This window comes from Pinus tabuliformis, chromosome 2_2 (genome assembly GCF_031772625.1).
Source record: "Pinus tabuliformis cultivar Carrire ecotype Pingquan chromosome 2_2, CPIR1, whole genome shotgun sequence".
Taxonomy (NCBI): Eukaryota; Viridiplantae; Streptophyta; class Pinopsida; order Pinales; family Pinaceae; genus Pinus; species Pinus tabuliformis.
The window spans coordinates 46,590,185-46,609,025 of NC_142300.1; the positions used below are offsets into that span (position 1 = coordinate 46,590,185).

At 40.0% G+C, this 18,841-nt stretch overlaps 1 pseudogene; it reads left to right on the top strand.

Moving 5' to 3' along the window:
* The first annotated feature begins 2,410 nt into the window (after nucleotides 1-2,410).
* Nucleotides 2,411-18,841, top strand: part of LOC149191413 (developmentally-regulated G protein 3-like) — a 52,716-nt pseudogene continuing 36,285 nt past the window's right edge.

Here is an 18,841-nt window from a genome sequence, read left to right on the forward strand (position 1 = left end):
TTGTATTTATAAAGGGTCTTCCATTATGAAAAAACATAAAAATGAATTTATAAAATTATTGACTTTTCCATAAAAGAGTTGAGTAAAGTTTATGGAATGAAGATTGCACTTTGACCAACATCCACTCACCAGCACACGTACTCCAACACAGTCGTATCTCCATTGCTCCTTCACGCAGGTTTAAATGTATTAAACTTCGGCTGCTCTTTGTAAACAGGGTCCCATAGCGAAGAAAAAAACAAAAATCTGACTCAGCTCCGGATCTAATCGGTGAATTGAACTTCAAGTCAGCACCAGGCTTTTCAATCACGCAATCTCCACGTACAGCTGCAGCTTCTCCAAGTTTTGGGCGTAGGGTGACACCCCAAAATTCAGCTCTGCCTTGATGCTGGAACAAATCTATGTCCAGAACTTTAGCTCGGCCACCAGATTGCGAACACAAATCGCTCTCGGCCTTTCACATACACAACTAGCTCTTCTTGATTGACGCTTCCTCTAAAAATACGACCCCCAGGCCAAAGTCTGAACATTAACTCTGCCAACAAAATATTTTCGATTTATACCAAGTTTGGGCGTAGGGTGACACCCCAAAAATACGACCCCCAGGCCAAAGTCTGAACATTAACTCTGCCAACAAAATATTTTCGATTTATACCAAGTTTGGGCGTAGGGTGACACCCCAAAATTCAGCTCTGCCTTGATGCTGGAACAAATCTATGTCCAGAACTTTAGCTCGGCCACCAGATTGCGAACACAAATCGCTCTCGGCCTTTCACATACACAACTAGCTCTTCTTGATTGACGCTTCCTCTAAAAATACGACCCCCAGGCCAAAGTCTGAACATTAACTCTGCCAACAAAATATTTTCGATTTATTAAATCACCATTTAATAATTATTTTAGTTTCACACCATTCTTAATCCTCGCGAAATAATTAATAAATCATTTTATTTGTTAATTATTTCTAAATAAAGATATTTGACCATTTTACCCGTGATCGAGATGTGGGTCATCGTCAGTCAGGCCAGGCTAGGTGCAGACATGCGTAGTGCCAGAGCACTAATTACCGTCATCCCCCACATGCTCAAGCCAGGGGGTGCGGTGTCCTTTGGCATGAATGCGTGTTGGGAAAGTGGGCAAGGTGGCGAGGAAGGAAATAAGGCAGGGTGGTGGAGTAGGCGAGGCCATTCGACTTGCAGTGCAGGAAGTAAAGGTTGTGGAGAAGGGTGCCGATATAGAGCAGTGGAAGGTCGATGGAATGGGAGGAACTTTGGTCGTGGAAGAATGCCTGCAAAAACCGGGTATGTAATTCGGATTTGCCTCAGCATTGAATCTATGTTCTGGTTGGGGTTTTGCTAGGGGAAAAGGAGGGGTAAGAGTCTGAAGCAATGGGGAATTGAATGTTGCTGGTGGCAATGGGGGAGGAAATTGCTTTCCATGGCCTAGTTTTGCATATATACTTTCTCCCAAATGGGTCAGAACCATGGCTGCGGGGGGGGAGTGGGTTGTGGGGCTATGAGGGTCTGCGCTTTGTAATTAAGGCCAAGGGGAAACTGGATAGAGGCACTGCAATTCAAGAGGGGCTGGGGGTTGTAGAGAGAGGCAGGGAAAAGCTGAGGGCAGGGGATGGGGCTGCAACCATGATAGTAGTTTGTAGAGAAACCATTGGGATAGCTGGAACCCGTATGGCATTGAAGGAAAAGCCAGGAACCCTGTGTGGAAACATTGCCAGAGGGACCTGAGGCAAAGCCATTTCTCTTTGGGCCAAGGGAGAAAGAATATGGAACCACTACAGGCGTCCTGCCAGATTCAAGAAGGGCCTGTGGGTTCGGCTTGAGACAGAGCGGGATGACCGGTATATAATCCATAGTAAGGGGGAAGGGAACAATGACGGGCCTCAGGGTAAGAGTCAAAAACCCCCCTCTAGGATCTGCAGGCTTTGGGCCACCCCTGTACATACGCGGTGAGGTATGGAGGAGAGGAAAATCATGCTTGGGCAAGGTGGTGTGTTAAGAAAAGCCTGAATTTGAATCTAACTTCTTCTGGGTGTCAACAGTGTTCTGCTAAACAGGTCATGGCCCGAGCAGCGAGAGGACGTGGGCGCGGTAGGAGAGGCCCGACCCCCCAGACAAACAAGGGGCTGATCAAGTCAGAAACTCATAGGGGTCGTAAATCAATAGAGCATCTGATCGATGAAGCAGCAGTGACATACCATGAATGGACAGATGTTGGTATTCAAACGTTGATGGAAGAATGGGAAGAGGAGGTAAAGCAAGAAAGTGAGATAGAGGAAGAGATGGACAATTGGAGGAATCTTGTTTCAGATCTAGGGAATACTTGAGGGAGAATCACACAGTTTAAGCAAACACTTTACTTGTACTGGTTAATGAAAAGTCTCCTTGGTAAGGCGATGGAGCAGATTTATGTGGGGATGGTGGTGACAGTCCAAGGCCTGCTGAATTACAAGAAATACATGGAGAAAATTCTCTTCCAGCTGCACAAACAGGATGTCAGGATGGACAGAATCGATCGCCACATCCCTTGCATTCTGGATCTATATGGTATGTCAAGGGCTACTACTAAAGATCCTGCTCCTGTCGCATCTACCTCAAAGGAAAATAAGGACTAGACTCCTCCCACGCATAATTTTGGTTCATGCCATTAGCTTTTAATTTTTATGTTGCAAATGCTAGTTTTTACAGTTATGTAGTGTCTGGACATGAGATAGAGACGTATCTAGCCTGGCTAGAAAGACTGAAACAATTCTGTTTTTGGATGGCTTATAACACTGACCGATGGCCAACAGACTTGGTTTCCCCTCGGGGCAAGTTGAGGCCACTTGGTTAATCTGTGTGGTGTAAACTTGTTTATTATATAATAGAAAATGGAATGGACCTGCCAAGATTAACGAAAAAAAGAAGATATTTGACCTTTTTGAATAGCTTTTCCCTCTCCAAAAAATATAATAAAGTATTCCTAACAATTAGATCTTGATTTGGTCAATATTATTTTATTATTTTCTATTTTCGAGATCAACCCAATAATTTATTGTAAATAAGAGGGTTTCCCATTCATTTTTCACCATGATCATTATCATCATCACCCTTATTGTCTTCTCACATCTGAGCTCCCACTTGAGTTCCATTATTTGTTTTGGGTTTTTTACATATTGAGAGAGAGAATATATCGTTGAAGCACAAGGACATCAAAGGACCCATCCCATGGAGGGGGATTTGTAGACCCTTTTTGTAGATCTCCTTCACCAAGTGTTATTAATAAAGATTTTTCATTTTAAAAGTCTTTCCATATGGGGTTATTACATTGGGATATCTATTTTTGTTACTATTTTGGATCACATATCTCTTTTTACTGTAGTGTTTTCTCATTTTATTATTGCAGATTTGAAGCATAAGAAATCACACATTGTTGATAGGGTCACTTGTCACCAATGACTTAAGTCTAGCATTTTTGGTACATTTGCTAATAATTTTCATACTAACATTAAGAGGCATGATATACTTAACTAATTTGATTTAAAGAAAAAATATTGAATTAGTAATTATAAGTTATAAATGAAGCATCATGAGCTATTAAAATGGAAGCATAATGTGGCTCTAAAATGGAAGTAAAATTCAACATTAAATTGGAAGCCATACTTGGAGCTATTACTGGCTCTAAATAGGAAGCTAAATTGGTTGCTTAACAGGAAGCAAAATTGGAGGCTAATTAAGAAGAAAATCCCAACACTAAAAGGAAGAAAACCCTAGACCTAAAAAAGAAGCAAACCCAGTTGTTAAACATGAAGCAAACCTTGTAACTAAAAGGAAGCAAACCATGAGGATAGCAAGGATAAATTATGGAAGAATAAAAGGAAGCAAAAATGGAATCCAAACTAGAAGCACACCAGAAGCAATCTTGGAAGCAAAACTTGGTGTTACCTAAGAAGCAAAAAAAGAAGCAATTTAGGTAGCAAACAAAGAAGTAATAATGGAAGCAATATTGATATCCAAACTTGGTGTTACCTGAGAAGAAAAAACATAATCAATTCATATAGAAAAAAATAAGTAATAATGGAAGCAATATTAGAAGCCAAAATTAGTGTTCTCTAAGAAGCAAACAAAGAATCCATTCAAGTAGCAAACCAAGAAGTAATAATGGAAGCAATATTAGAAGCAACAAAAGACATTGTAATGGAAGCCATATTAGAAGCTAAAGAATATGGCATAATGGAAGTAGAACTAGATGCAACAAGAGATTCCATATTGGAAGCAAAACTTGAAGCAATAAATGATGTTATAATGGAATCATAACTTGGCATAAATTAGGAAGCCAAAAAAGAAGTTATTTTCAATGTCATACTAGAAGCAAAATAGGAAGCACAACTCGGAGAAAAGCTAGAAGTACAAATTGACACAACAATGGAAGCAAGAATGGAAGAAATAGTTCTCAACACTATTTCTGGTGCCCATGTCAAAATGCATTGTAATGTCAGGTTTTGTGCCGCCAATTGAACCTAATTTGTAGGCTCAAATACACTAATTTTCGGTGCTATTTCTGGCACTAATGGCATGTTTTGTTGTAGATAAGTGATCTGGATTTAAACAAGAACACAAAAAATTACAGATATAACCGTACATATAGAGATGCAATAGAAATAATACTTCATTTCATTACTATAAAATATTGAAATATGCTTATAAACAGAAATGGAAATAAACTAGCTAGGGTGATGGTAACTTATCTCTGAGAAGAGATGTGGCAGCTACATGCCTCTGAACTATGTTACAATGAGGATCGAAGGCCTATTTATTGTTGAGAAAATATGGAAAACCCTAAACATTCAAAAACTTAACCCTAGAAGATGAAACACCAAATTGTGGGCCTCATTTGGGTAATTGGTACATCAACTTCCCGGGGTCGTAACTTTGGCATATGCTCTTCGTTTGACGCGCACAATATCTTGCTAGAAATATCTATCTAAGAACTACAACTTTGGGAAGAGCAACATCAATCCATGGACCCATGTCCCAATTTTCCCCAAAAAACATCGTTTAAGGCCTCAAAACGGCTCCGAAATTTTAGGACCCGAAAAAATGCTAAAAATAGTAAACCGTGCTACAATTAAGGAAACTGAAAATCTGAAAGAAAAAATGGTGGGGGTCAAAGTGGACATGGAGGGTGGCCACCAATATCCACCTGGATCATGCCTCCCCCCTTAGGAAGCAATGGTCCCCATTGTGTTGATTTCATCCATGAGATTAGGAAACTTCTGCTGAACTTGGTCCCTGGTGAGCCACTTGCCCTAGTGAAGGATTTGGGCTGCTTTGACAACTTGATACAGTTGAATATTCTGTTGGCGAGTGTGCTTGATATGTGTGTCCATGATCCGATTAGTTTCAGTTTCTTCCATGCAATCTGGATTTAACTCTGTGGGTGTGAGTTGTCCTACAATGTTAGATGTGTCTAGTAATGGTGGAAAGTATGGCCGAAGGCAGTCCATATTAAACACTGGGTGTAGGCCGAGGAATGGGGGAATGTTGACCTCAAATGAATTGTCTCCTACAGCCTTGGTAATGGTGTAAGGACCATATTGGAGTGGTCTGAGTTTCCGATAGGCTCCAATAAGGTGTTCCTTTTGTAAATGCAACCAGACTTTGTCTCCCACCTGAAACTTATGTGGCACCCGATGTTGATCATGTCGCTGCTTGTACTTGGCATTTGATTTCTCCATAATGTCATGGACTTGCTGGCGAATATGTTGGATGTGCTTAATGAATTTGTTTTCCTTATCTGTTTTGGACTGGACATGAGCCGAATCTGCGTGAGTAGCTACAACTGGCATGGCGACATCAATGGGACATAGTGGCTGGAATACCAAGCCCACCTGAAAAGGGTTGTGGCCAGTCGAGCTGTGGAGAGCCCAGTTGTGGCTGTGCTGAACATAGGGGAGGCTCTCATCCCATGTGCATGGATATTTTGAGTTGTACATGCACAGAATGTGTATGATCATCCTATTGACAACCTCTGTCTGGTCATCAGTTTGAGGATGGAAGGTTGTGGACTTAGTGAGTTTGGTGTCCAGCATCGACCAGAGACTGGACCAAAATGTATTGAGGAACTTGTTGTCCCGATATAATATGATACACTATGGGATCCCAAAGTGTACCCACACTCATTCAAAGAAGAGTTTAGCAGTGGCTTCTGCTGTGATATTCTTCTTGCAGGCTGCCATAATGGCCATCTTCGAGAACCTGTCGACGACCACAAAAACACAGTCGTTTCCATGCTTAGTGGAAGGAAGGCCCGACATGTAATCCATGGAGATGGATTCCCAAGGTCGACGAGGGGTAGACAGTGGGGTATAGATCCCTTGCTTCTTGAGGATTGGTTTGGCAATAGCGCAAGCAGTGCATGATCTGATGTACTTCCCAACATCCTGTCAAAGATTCGGCTAATAGAAATACTTCTACAGTACTACCACCATTTTCTCGACTCTGAAATGCCTAGCAGCCCAACTGTAGTGTGCTTCCCAAATCATCTTGGCATGCTCACTTGAAGGAACACAAAGGTGACCCAAGTGGCATAACAGGGCATCGTGGAGGTGAAAATCAGCAACATGCTGACCCTCCAGGAGTGTCTGGTATGTGTGGCCTAATTCTGGGTTGCTTTTGTAGAGAAGTGACCAATTAGAAGTCTCGTGCCCACAATAGTTGAGCACTATGGCTATCGCCATGATCGGTGGTCGACTAAGGCAATCTGCAACATTATTGGTGCTTCCCTTGTTATACTTTATATTCAAATGGAACTACTGCAGGTATGTGGATCACTTCTAATGGCGATCATTCTGCAATTTCCCTTGGGTCTCTATGAACTGCAGGGGTTGGTGGTCTGTGTGGATGACCGTTTCCTTCCCCAAAATGTAATGCTTCCATTGTCGGCAGGCCTACACAATGGAATACATCTTTTTTTCATAAGTGGGATACTTCTAGACTGTGTCTGAAAGTGTCTTACTATGATATGCCACCGGATGCCCGTGTTGAGTAAGGATTGCCCCAATAGCATAGTCATAGGCATATGTCTCGACCTCAAATGGTTGTTCCAAGTCTGGTAATGCGAGCACTAGTGCCAAGCAGAGGCGATCTTTCAACTCTGTGAATGCCTTATGTTGAGATTCAGACCAAAAGAATTTTTCTTTCTCTCCTCCCTTCGTGACTTGACTCAAGGGCCAAGTTATATGAGAAAATCCCAACACGAACCTGCGGTAGAAGTTGGCAAGACCTAGAAAGTTGTGGAGCTCTGTCAAAGTGGTTGGAGATGCCCAATCCTGAATGACTTGGATCTTGGCTGGATCCACATGCACCCCCTGTTCATCAATAATGTATCCCAGATACTAAACTTGGGTCATGCCAAAAGTGTATTTCTCCAAATTGGCACATAACTTGTGTCGCTGTAGTGTTTGGAGAATCTGTCGGATATGGTGGAGGTGCTCTTCCCAACTATGGCTGAAGATCGGGATGTCATCCAAGTATACCACTACATATGAGTTGGAAAATGGCCATAAGATGTCATCCATTAGCCTCATAAAGGTTGCAAGAGCAATCATCAATCTGAAAGGCATAACCAACCATTTGAAAAGGCCCTCCTTGGCTTTGAAGGCAATTTTCCACACATCGGAGGGTTCGATTGGTACCTGGTGATATCATGACTTCAAATCGATCTTGATGAAATATTTTCCCCCTTCAGTTGGTCCAGGAGGTCACCAATCCATGGGATTGGGTACCTATTATGGACAATGATCTTGTTCAGCACCCGATAGTTAATACAGAGTCTCCAAGTTCCATCCTTTTTTTGTACCAACACGATCGAGCTCCCATAGGGCAATGAACTCGAACGAATGTGACCTTTTTGTAGTAGCTCCTAAATCTACCTCTTCATTTCATCGTTCTCCATAATAAAGCACTGATAGATTGGTCCATTGGGCAGCGACACAACTGGGGTCAGATCGATGGAGTGCTTGACCTGATAGTGCAGAGGAACCCCTGCGGGGGAGGTGAAGATGTCCTCGTACTCCTCCGCGACCTTGTCCATCTGTAGTTTTCGTGCGGAGGGCCCCTATTTGGAGGTCATGGCCACCATCTTCTTCTTTCCTTGAGGGCGTATCATCAAGAATCTGGTTTTGGAAATGAGCTTACTACATTGTTTTACAGTAACCAAAGAGATGGCAGTAGGCGGTGCTACCTCCAGTATCCTATACAACTTATTTCCCAAAGTAATAATAACAGCATGGGGCCTTGATTCATACACAGCATGTCGCTTCCACAAGTATGGTTTTCCTAATAATACATCACAAAATTCAAGGGGAGAAATTTCACACAATACCTCATCTGTGAAGGGCTTGATGTTGTATGGAAGGTGACACTGTTGGCTCACGTGAAGATCCTGTCCTTAGTGAAGCCACCCAATGGTGTATGGTTGTGGATGTGTTGTGGTCAGTAAGCCTAGCCACTTCATGACCTCTGCTGAAATGAGGTTCTTTTGGCTCCTATTTTCGACAATGAACTATAGCAAGGATCCATTTACCCACATCTGGGAGTGGAAGAGACACTCCTCCTCCTCTAGATCTTCGGGTTCCTCCTTCTGGATCTTCATGGTGGCAATGGTGGCATTGGGCTCCGCATTAATAATCTGCTTCCCTTTATCATTCCCCTTGTTGGGTTCTGACTCAGAGTTAGAACATGCATTTGATTCTGAAACCTTTATCTCGGCCACCAGTGACTGCTTGGCCCGACACTCACTTGTGTTGTGAGTGGAGCTCTTATGGAACTCACACCACTTTCCCATGTCCTTTTTTCGGCTTCGTGGTGTTGTTCTTTGTTTGAATCTTTGGCAGGTTGTCTTGGGCCGCCCCACCTTGGCTTTGTCCTTTGTTCTACGGTTTGGGTGCACATTTACCTTGCTTCAGATTCATAGATCCAAAGTCTAGCTTCTTATGTTTAAACTTTTTCTTGATCTTGACAACATATCGATATGCCTTTCTGAGCGAGGAGATGTTCAGGAATTCTATTTCTTCCTAGATGTACCTTTGGAGGCAGCTATGGTATTTGAGTACTAAATGATGCTCTGAATCCTTGATACCCAACTTTGTGTGAAGGGTATGGAAAATATTGGTAAACTCTAACACGTCTTGCTCCCTTCCCTGCCGTAGCGTGGTCCATGTTATGTATTGATCCTCATAGCTTCTGACACGACAGTACTGCTCCTTGATGGCAGTCCAGAATGAATTCCAGGTGGGTGCAGCTGAAAATAGTGAGGTTGTACTTTCATCCTTCTGCTCGCAGTAGGTTTCCCACCAGTCCTTGATGTGGGGGCAACTTTGAGAAGAGCGAAAGTAATCTTTTCTTGATCGGAAAAATCATGAACAAAAAATACCTTTCTAGCAGATTTAACCATTTATCTACGATGTTTGCATCTATTTGACCCTCAAATATGGGAATGTCAAAGTTAACTTGTACCTTAAAGGGTGTGGAACTTCCAGAGTAGCTGTTGGAAGTAGATGTATCGCCCTTGGGTAGCCGCTGAAGGATCTGGGTGACGTTGTCCATCATCACATTCCTTTGTCACTCGAGGGCCTCTTTGAGCAAGATTTTGATAGGATCTCCTGCCCCCTCATCTTTATTTTCATCCGCCATGGGGATTTGTGAGGCTGGTCTTGCAAAGGTTCGACCAGTTCAAGCCCTAACTCCTTATATCCCAACCTCGTTGGGGACATGCAAAGAAAAACAGAGAAAGAGCAGACTGCTCTAATACCATTGATCCATATTTAAACAGGAACACAACAAATTACAGATGTAACCATACATATAGAGATGCAACAGAAATAATACTTCATTTCATTACCATAAAACACTGAAATATGCTTACAAAGAGAAACGGAAATAAACTAGCTAGGTCGATGGTAGCTTATCTCTAAGAAGAGATGTGGCAGCTACATGCCTCTAAACTATGTTACAATGAGGCGCAAAGGCTTATTTATTGTTGAGAAATAATGGCAAACCCTAAACATCCAAAAACCTAACCCTAGAAGATGAAACGCCAAACTATGGGCCCCGTTTGGGTAAATTGGTACATCAAATTCCCGGGGCCGTAACTTTGGCATACGATCTCCATTTGACGCATACAATATCTTGTTAGAAAGATCTATCTGAGAACTACAACTTTGGGAAGAGCAACATCGGTCCACCGACCAATTTTGCTCCCAGTTTTCCCAAAAAATGTCATTTAGGGCCTCAAAACGGCTCCGGAAGTTTAGGACCCGAAACGCTGCTAAAAATAGTAAATTGTGCTACAATTAAGGAAACTAAAAAGCTGAAAGAAACAACAGTGTGGGTCCAAATGGACTTGGCGGGTGGCCACCAATATCCACCTGGATCAATAAGATAATCATATTTTATGGTAGACCTATATTTAAGATAGAAAAGTTCATGTTTTAACACTTTTATGAAGGTATGAGTCAACTTTGGGGAGCATACAATTTGATAGATGAATGTGTCTACCCAATATTTCAAAAGTTCAAGAATTTACTATAAAAAAGTCCCAATATTAAAGCAATTAATTCGTATTCTCAATTTTGAATAATTATATATCTAACCTTGATATTAAGAAGTAGATAATAATGAGAGTAAATTAGAAATGTTATTTGGTTAAGGAATGTTTTCATGAACACTTAGGATTCGATAATTTTTCATGGGTTTAATTCAAATAAGATAGTCATATTTTGTCATAGAAATATCTAAAATATAGAAAATTTAATGTTTTAACAGTTACGAAGGCATGAATAAACATTGGGGAGGGAACAATTTGATAGATCAATGTGTCTACCTAATATTTCACAAATTCAACAATTTATTGTTAACAAAATTCAACACGCCCATAAATAAAGTTCTTTTATAGATCAAAATATTATTCTAGCACATCAAACATCAAATTCTCATGCTAATTCCTAGATGGAAACATTCAAAACTTCTTGTGATATAGGTCTACATAATAAATATTGTTTACATAAATTATGTCCCTACATGAAGCTTCATCCATGGTTTTCTCCCTACGATCATTCAACATGCATAGATTCACATGGAACCATACATAGCCAAATAATACATATGTTTCATGTAATAATATAGGTTCAGCTAAACACTATGGTAGTTATATTTGTACATGGAATGGAAAATATTCTTGTGGGGTCAAAAAGGAAAGGGAAGGTCTTGCCAACAACATTCATATACTACTTGAGGTGGTATGGAGCTTGGGGAACACATATTGTTGTACCGGGATTTGTGAAGTCACATTCAACTCAAAACCTTGCAACTCAACACAATAAATTTTAAAATCAAATCAGTGTTGGCCCTTATTTCCTTCTCCAACCATGATTTTCATTTTACTATGTCTTAAATAGTGTGAGTGTGGACCCTTCATTGAATACTAAGTCAATGACATGCCCAAAAACCATAAAAACAGTGTACGTGCAATTTGGGCATATTATCATACATTTGAGAATAATTGTTGAATCTAAAAAAAACCATGAAATGTGGACTGCCAATCATGTACAAGTTCAAACCATGAGCAATGACCCCATCAACAAGAAATTAGGAAACACTCTCAGTGATAAATATGTGAATGTAGCTTAGCTTAATAGATAGCAAACATTCTTACCAAACTAAAATCCACACTAACAACTATTGAACCATATTCTTAGTGCCACCAAGAAAATGTGTAGTAACCATAATGCACGCTAAATAATTTTAGCATAACTTTGCATGCATTTCATATAAACATCTAGCCAACTAGCGCTCAAAACATACATAATAGCTCACAAAATTCTTTAAAACCTTTATCTTCCAAGCAACATGCCAACCTCATTCAATAAGCATATCAATGGAAAATAAGGGGTTAAAATAATCTTGATTGCTTGATCTAAATAGGCCACCATATGGTTATTTATTTCCAACAATTACCACAAAATATAAAGCAAATCATGGAATTGCTAGCTAGTAAATTATGGGAATGTGACCTTGTGTCAAAATTCACTTATAAGCATACCATTGTTAAATTATCTTGACACTAAAACGATAGTGATGTGTAGCTATCATCCCACATAGGCACATGCATATAGCCAAAGTGCTGAGTTTGAGAGTAATTCAAAGAAACCCAAACATTCCCAAGTATATTAGGATTTCGGTGCAAGCATAAAAATCAATCATGTGTATATAAGTACTCTTCAATAGTTCAAGGGACAAATGACTATAAACTCATCCATTGAATTGGAACTTGAAGCAATATTGAGGAGAATAACTTTAGTAAGAGAAAGCTTAAGATAGAAACATGAAGCAATATCAGGGAGAATAACTTTCGGGAAACATAGCTTAGTATAGAAATTATATGTTTGTTATCTTACTTTTCCTTTGTGACAGCCCTCTTGTTACCCCTCTTGTAAATGTCATTATGAATTTTAATTCATATAAATATTGTGGAAATGTAACACAATGACTGGGTTGGAGTAGTGGACATGGATTCAAAGGCCTGAGGAGGAGAATTTGAGAGTAAACCCAAACCACTGCATTAATTTTTATCACCTATATCCCTATAGAAATGATTAACCTTGTTGGTGCAAGAATTAAAGAATGTATGGGTTTCCATAACAAAGGACAATCCTATACAGTCCATAATCACATGGAACATGTTGGTGTGGTCAACATGCAAGGAAAGGAAGGGAAGCAAAAGTTCTGATCGGAGATGATGTGTGAGAGGCATGGTATGTAGGAAGCATACCAAGATAATGGACATGTTGGGATGCACGAGTGGAATTGTGTGAGAAATTTCTAAAGAAAAGGCCAAAATCTCATTGTATTAGCAAGGATTGGGCACATGTTGAGGAGCATGGTGTAAAGAGAATATTGTCGTGTGGAGAAGGTAGAGCCATGATGTGCTCTATGCTCTTGTGTATCAAGTGGAGACATTGTACACTTCGGAACTTCTTATGGTGTTTTTACATGTGGAGACCCTAAGTGTGTGCTTTGGATTCCCATGAAACCCAATAGGTGGAGTCATGTTGTTCTTTGGATTAACATAAGATGGTAGATGGAAGCATTGTGAGCTTAAGATTCCTATAGTGTGAATTGGTTGGAGACACCATGGACTCTAGATTCTTGTAGTGATTTTTGGGTGGGGAACTATGTGCTCTAGATTCCCTGAAGTGATTGTTGGGTGGAGCATTGTGTCTTTGGATTTCCTAAATTTTTGATTGGGTGGAGACATTACATGCTCTGGATTCCCACGTGATCTGGTTGAATTATAATGGGGTAAACTACCTTGAGCACTTGACTCATTAGTCCCTGAATCCAGGTCAAGGGTTGTCAGTTGTAAGAAAGGTTGAAGCGTAGTTGGCTTGTGGTTGGGTGGAGAGTTGAATTCCCTCCCTTAGTTGCCATTCATCTAAATTAATCATATAAGTATATTCACTTATACATGTGTTACTATGTGGATGCAATGCTAATGTGTTGTGGCAATGCATGTAATAGTGCTTTAATGGAGGAATGAGCTATTTTTGGTTGTTATAATAAGATGCTTATGTGAATGTTCTCATGATTATGAGGGATTACAGGTCCATGTGGTTATTTATACTTCCATGAGATGAGGAGTTATTTATATAGCCTTGTATGATTACTTAATGTGCACAGTTAACTACTACAATGTGTGGGATTCAATTGTTTGGCATAGCAATGGATATTTAACTAATTGAGACTATCGATTATCTTTATGTTGTAATGCATGTTTTGCTAGTAGATTTTATGATGTTGTGTGGAATCTACTCTCTCACATGCTATGTTGTGTCTATGCTTGAGATTACATATCATTGTTAGACACGGTAAGCTTTCTCAGGTTCGTCAATAGGCACATTGATAGTTTATCTTTTGTAGTAAAGATGTGTGTAATGCTTTGAATGATTTGTGTGGGGGTAATGGTTTTATCCCTATGGAACTCTAATGTTATGCACAACACTAGGTCTTAGAGGAAGGCTTGGGAAAAGTCTATGAAACCCTTAAAATTCTAAATAGGAATACTGATGAAGTAACTGTGTATGTGGATTGGGGAAAACGTTAACCACTATGATAAAGGTTTAACATTAATTTGAGTGGTTAGATCTTAAAATTGTATCGTCATCATCACCAAAGTCATAACCCCCTTTGGATTGGGTGTGGTAAACAAAAAGCATGACACCAAGGATCAACATTAGATAATGGGTAAATTCATGTGGTGCCATCCATTTAGCATTGGCCTAGATTGAGTTATTTTGGACTCAAACATGGTTAATAGAGAGTGCAACAAAAATCTCTCCCATCTATGAATGGGGAAGTATAAAGTTCACAAAGGGGCATGACCCTGTGGGACCCTAAATCTGGCTGAGGTAGAAGATGCCATGAATGCTAGGTAGTTCTATCTGGATGCGACATGAGGAGTCTAGAGGACGTGGACTAGATGGAATGGAAATAATATTGACATGGCATATTGTCAGTGCGACATGTGGCAAGGTGACACCACCCTGACATTAGTGTGGTGTCAGCAAAACATTGTCAAGGTGGGGTGACATGGATCCAGATGATGTGGAATCTACATTAACACATGGATATCATGTGGTGCCACATGACACACCATGTCATCTTGGACCGTGACCAAGGGAAGAATTTTAAGGTCCACCCTTGTCTCTTTGTGTGGGTAGTTGAGAGTGTTGTAACACCCCTGGTGAAAATTCCATGAATAAAAGTTAATAAAGGAAAAATAATAGCCATGGTTATGGGAAACTTATTCCAAGCTAAATGTTGGGAAAAACATCCTAGTGTGGATGTTCATTTGGTATATTATGTCTAAGGAAATTGGCAAAGGTAATAGCAAATGCTTTGGAAAGGCAAAATGGCATTTTTGGCAATATATTTATGAAAGTAATGGAAAATGGGAGAAAAGGAAGGTGAAAGGTCACAGGTTGCATGTGAGGAGGAAAATGAAGAAAGTAGAGGCCTCATTGATGAAAAGGCTTCTAAGGACCAGTTTGTAACCATTGGTCATTTCAGTTTTGGGAGCTCTCTCTCTATTCTCTCTCTCACACACTCTTGGACACTTAGAGTTTTCTTGGAGAATTTCAGCATTGGATCAAGAAAGGCAAAGAAGGAAAAGAGGAAGTAAATATCAAGCAAGGAAAAGCAAGATCAAAGGAACTACAACGGGTTTACTTGCAGTTATTGATTTCCATGTGTGATTTCCTTGCTAGATTTGGAATGCATGGTTCGCATGTGTGTGTTTTGTTCTCTTTCTGTCATGGGCATGGGTTTTTCCAGGTGTGACAGTGTTCTTCAGCCTTGCCTTTCCATTTCTTGATATCCATGGTGAGATGAGGTTCTCATGTTTTGGTTGAGTTGGATTGTTAGATGGATTCAAAGCTGAGTGAAGTGGATCTCTAAATGAAAGAACTCATGGCCTAGTGATCCCTGAACCAAACTATGGATTGTGGTAAAGCCATTGTCCTAGTGACCCCTGAACTAGACTTTGGGATGTGGTAAAGCCAAATATTTTGTGTCTTGGTGGGCCTAGGAATCCTCGACCGGTGAATGGCGGGATATACGGTAAATCTTAGAGGTTGTTTTCCTTGATCAAGCCTAGGAATCCTTGCTGATGAATGATAGGATATACGATAAATCATGGAGGGTGATGTCTCAATTATGGACTAGTTATCCTTAGATTGGACTATTGACTGCGGTAAATCCTAGAGACTAAGAGAGAGGAAAATTCCTCACGATGTAGGTGGAGAAATACAGTACCATCCATGCTTGTTTATGGCCTAGTGATCCAGTGAGGATTACAGTAAAGCCAGATTCTATTGATGAGGGTGAAGTGGTTTAGCCTCAGGAATCCCTAATTGGTTCTTTTGGTTTGAGTTCCACATTCATGCTGGGAATATGGCATGGGGGTGATTGGCTAAAGGGAGATTTGGCTCAACCAATCTACGGTCAGGTGAAATTTGGTAGTCCCATACGGGTTTGGCTTTTGCATTCATTGATAAGAGTTTCTTTCCTTGGTATTATATGAAAAAATGTATTGGATTATATGCGGTATTTATGGTTGTTGTATCCTCATTATTATTTTTGTTTATATGATGGTTATGAATATGTTTTATGACAATGAAAATGTATGGTTGTCATCATGTTTTGATTTGTGAATGAATGAGAAATGAATATATGACCTAATAGATGATAATGTAGTTAATGTGATAAGGCACCAATGCTTCTTAGTAATTCTTAGATAAGTATGAGACCCTTATGCTTAGATCTATTTTTTAAACATGTAGAATGCATAATTGTGATATGTTTCACAAAATGTCTATCATGGCTAGTAGGGGTCCATTCTATTCCTTGTTTAAGAATTTGCATTGGCATCATTGTCTCTATGTTTCTTTTCATTTATGTGAATTCCATGAAGTTCTAGGCAGTGACTGGGTCCTAGCCTTGGAATTTAGCCTTAAATCTTGCATTCATTGCCATAACACTAGTAGAAAAAGGCTACAACCACACTTAGGCAAGCTAATGGGAGCGACTAGGACCCTCAGTTGCTTGGAGGGCTTGGCAAGGGAGAGATTGGGGCTCTAGGTCCTTGAACTGTTGATTTTACTCAGGGGTTAGTCACTTGGAAAGGTGTGGTAGCTCCTGGAGGTTTTTTTGGATGTGTGGATGGTCAGTTTGGTTTTGTTTTGTCAGTTCCACTTCCTTTAGGTGACCTAGGAGGTTGAATCAGATCATAGTAGCCTCTCGTCACAGGTTTACCCCATTTGGTCAGTTACTTGGGTAGATGTGGGAGGAGAGCATTACAGAGTGGTATCAGAGCATGGTTCACCCCTTGGACTAGATGGGTGGTGAGTTGGTCATGCATTCATGTTAGTTGCATATGTGTTCTCATGTTTGTGTTCTATGTATTCATTGTATATACATGGTGTTGGTTATGGTTTCAGTGGTGTTTCCACGTGAAAAGTTAATGGCATTGTTGTTGGATGTGTTTATCATGACTTTATGTCGGTTATTCACTGGATATTCATGTCAGTGTTTGTATGTAAGGTGTATGTGTGCATGTCATACATATGTTGTTATGCATACATTGATATGGGTGTAGTTGTCATGCATAAGGTCATGATGTTTGGTTAATATGGTCATGCATTGATGACTGGACTATGGTTAGGATAATATCTACATGTTTTTAAGATTACTTTATACATGTATTGTGCTAATCTGATCAATATTACAGAGGATATATCCTCCCCAAGTTATACTAAGGTACATTGGTTTTTTTATGATTTGGTTTAGCTGACATAGTGTGCCTTGCAGGAATAGATCAATATGACTAGCAAGATGGTAGACTACAAAGATTCTCCCTATGAGTTAGATGAGCAGTGTGGTGTTGGGAACTCTTATGAATTAGAAGCCACATTGAGGAGTTTGAATGAAGAAATAAGGAGTTGCAAAGTAGATAATGACAAAATCATGCAGGCACGAGAGAAACAAGAAGAAGTTAATGCAGTAATACTTTAGAGTTTGTTAGACTTGTAGAGACAGGGATCACTCCAGATCAACTATGGACAAGAGAATAGGACTAATGGGGCATATGGAAGTAGGTATCATGGTGGTGACAGGTCAAATAGAGATGTCATGATCAGAAATTGTAGATTATTGGATACTCCGAATAGGAGAGGTGATGGACACATGTACTATTATAGTTCTGGTTCTGATAGGACCTATGATCGTCATCATTATCACCCTTATAGGAGGAGTGATATGGGATACTTATTGGATGAGTCTATGAAAGTGAACCCATCGACTTTTGATGGAGCATTGAAGAAGACTTACAGTGCAAAGGCTTGGTTACTTGGTATGAATAAGTTCTTTGAACTGCATAAGTATACAGAGACTATGAAGGCTAGAATAGTTATGTTCAACCCGAAAGGTAAAGAAAACATATGGTGGGAAGATCTAAAACGGATCAGAGACATCAGGACAAAGGAGTTGATTTGGCATGAATTCAAGAGACTCTTTAGAAAGAATTACTTGTCAGAAAAGTATTATGATAGCAAAGCCAAGGAATTATAGGAGCTAAAAATGGGAACGATGACAAATGAGGAGTATACAACTAAGTTCCTGGATCTATTGAGGTATGTACCATATCTTAAGGATGAGAAGGCTAAATTTTAGATAATTTTTAGTAGATTGTCATTAGCATTTAGAGATCAGATTGAGTATGGTGAGCCTCGGTCGCTTGAGGAATTTATTGGGAAATTGAAACACTATTATAAGCAGTCAAAGTGTAAGAATGAATCTTAGCAAGGATGAAAGGGAAAGATAAAAGTAAAGATAAATTTTAGCTGAAAAGAACAAGGCCTTAGAATGCAAAAGAGAAAGAAAATTTTTCACCGCATAAGAAGTTCAATCCAGCTAGACAGGGACATGGGTCACAACATTAGAATAGAGGTGATGGTACAGGATGGTTGGAGTGTTGGACATGTGGTAAGGAGCATCTTAAGAGGAATTTTCCATAGAACCAGGGTGGTAGGCATCAGATCTATAGTGCACAGGAGGCACAGACTGTTGGGGATGTTGGGTAGAGAGTTCCATGTATCTATGCAACGTTGGATAATAGGAAGGAAGATCATTAGGCATCTATCATTGAGATGGATGGTGAGCTTTGTGATCAAGTTGTTTCTATTTTGATTTACCCTAGATCTAATTATAATTATATTAGTCCTGACCTGGTG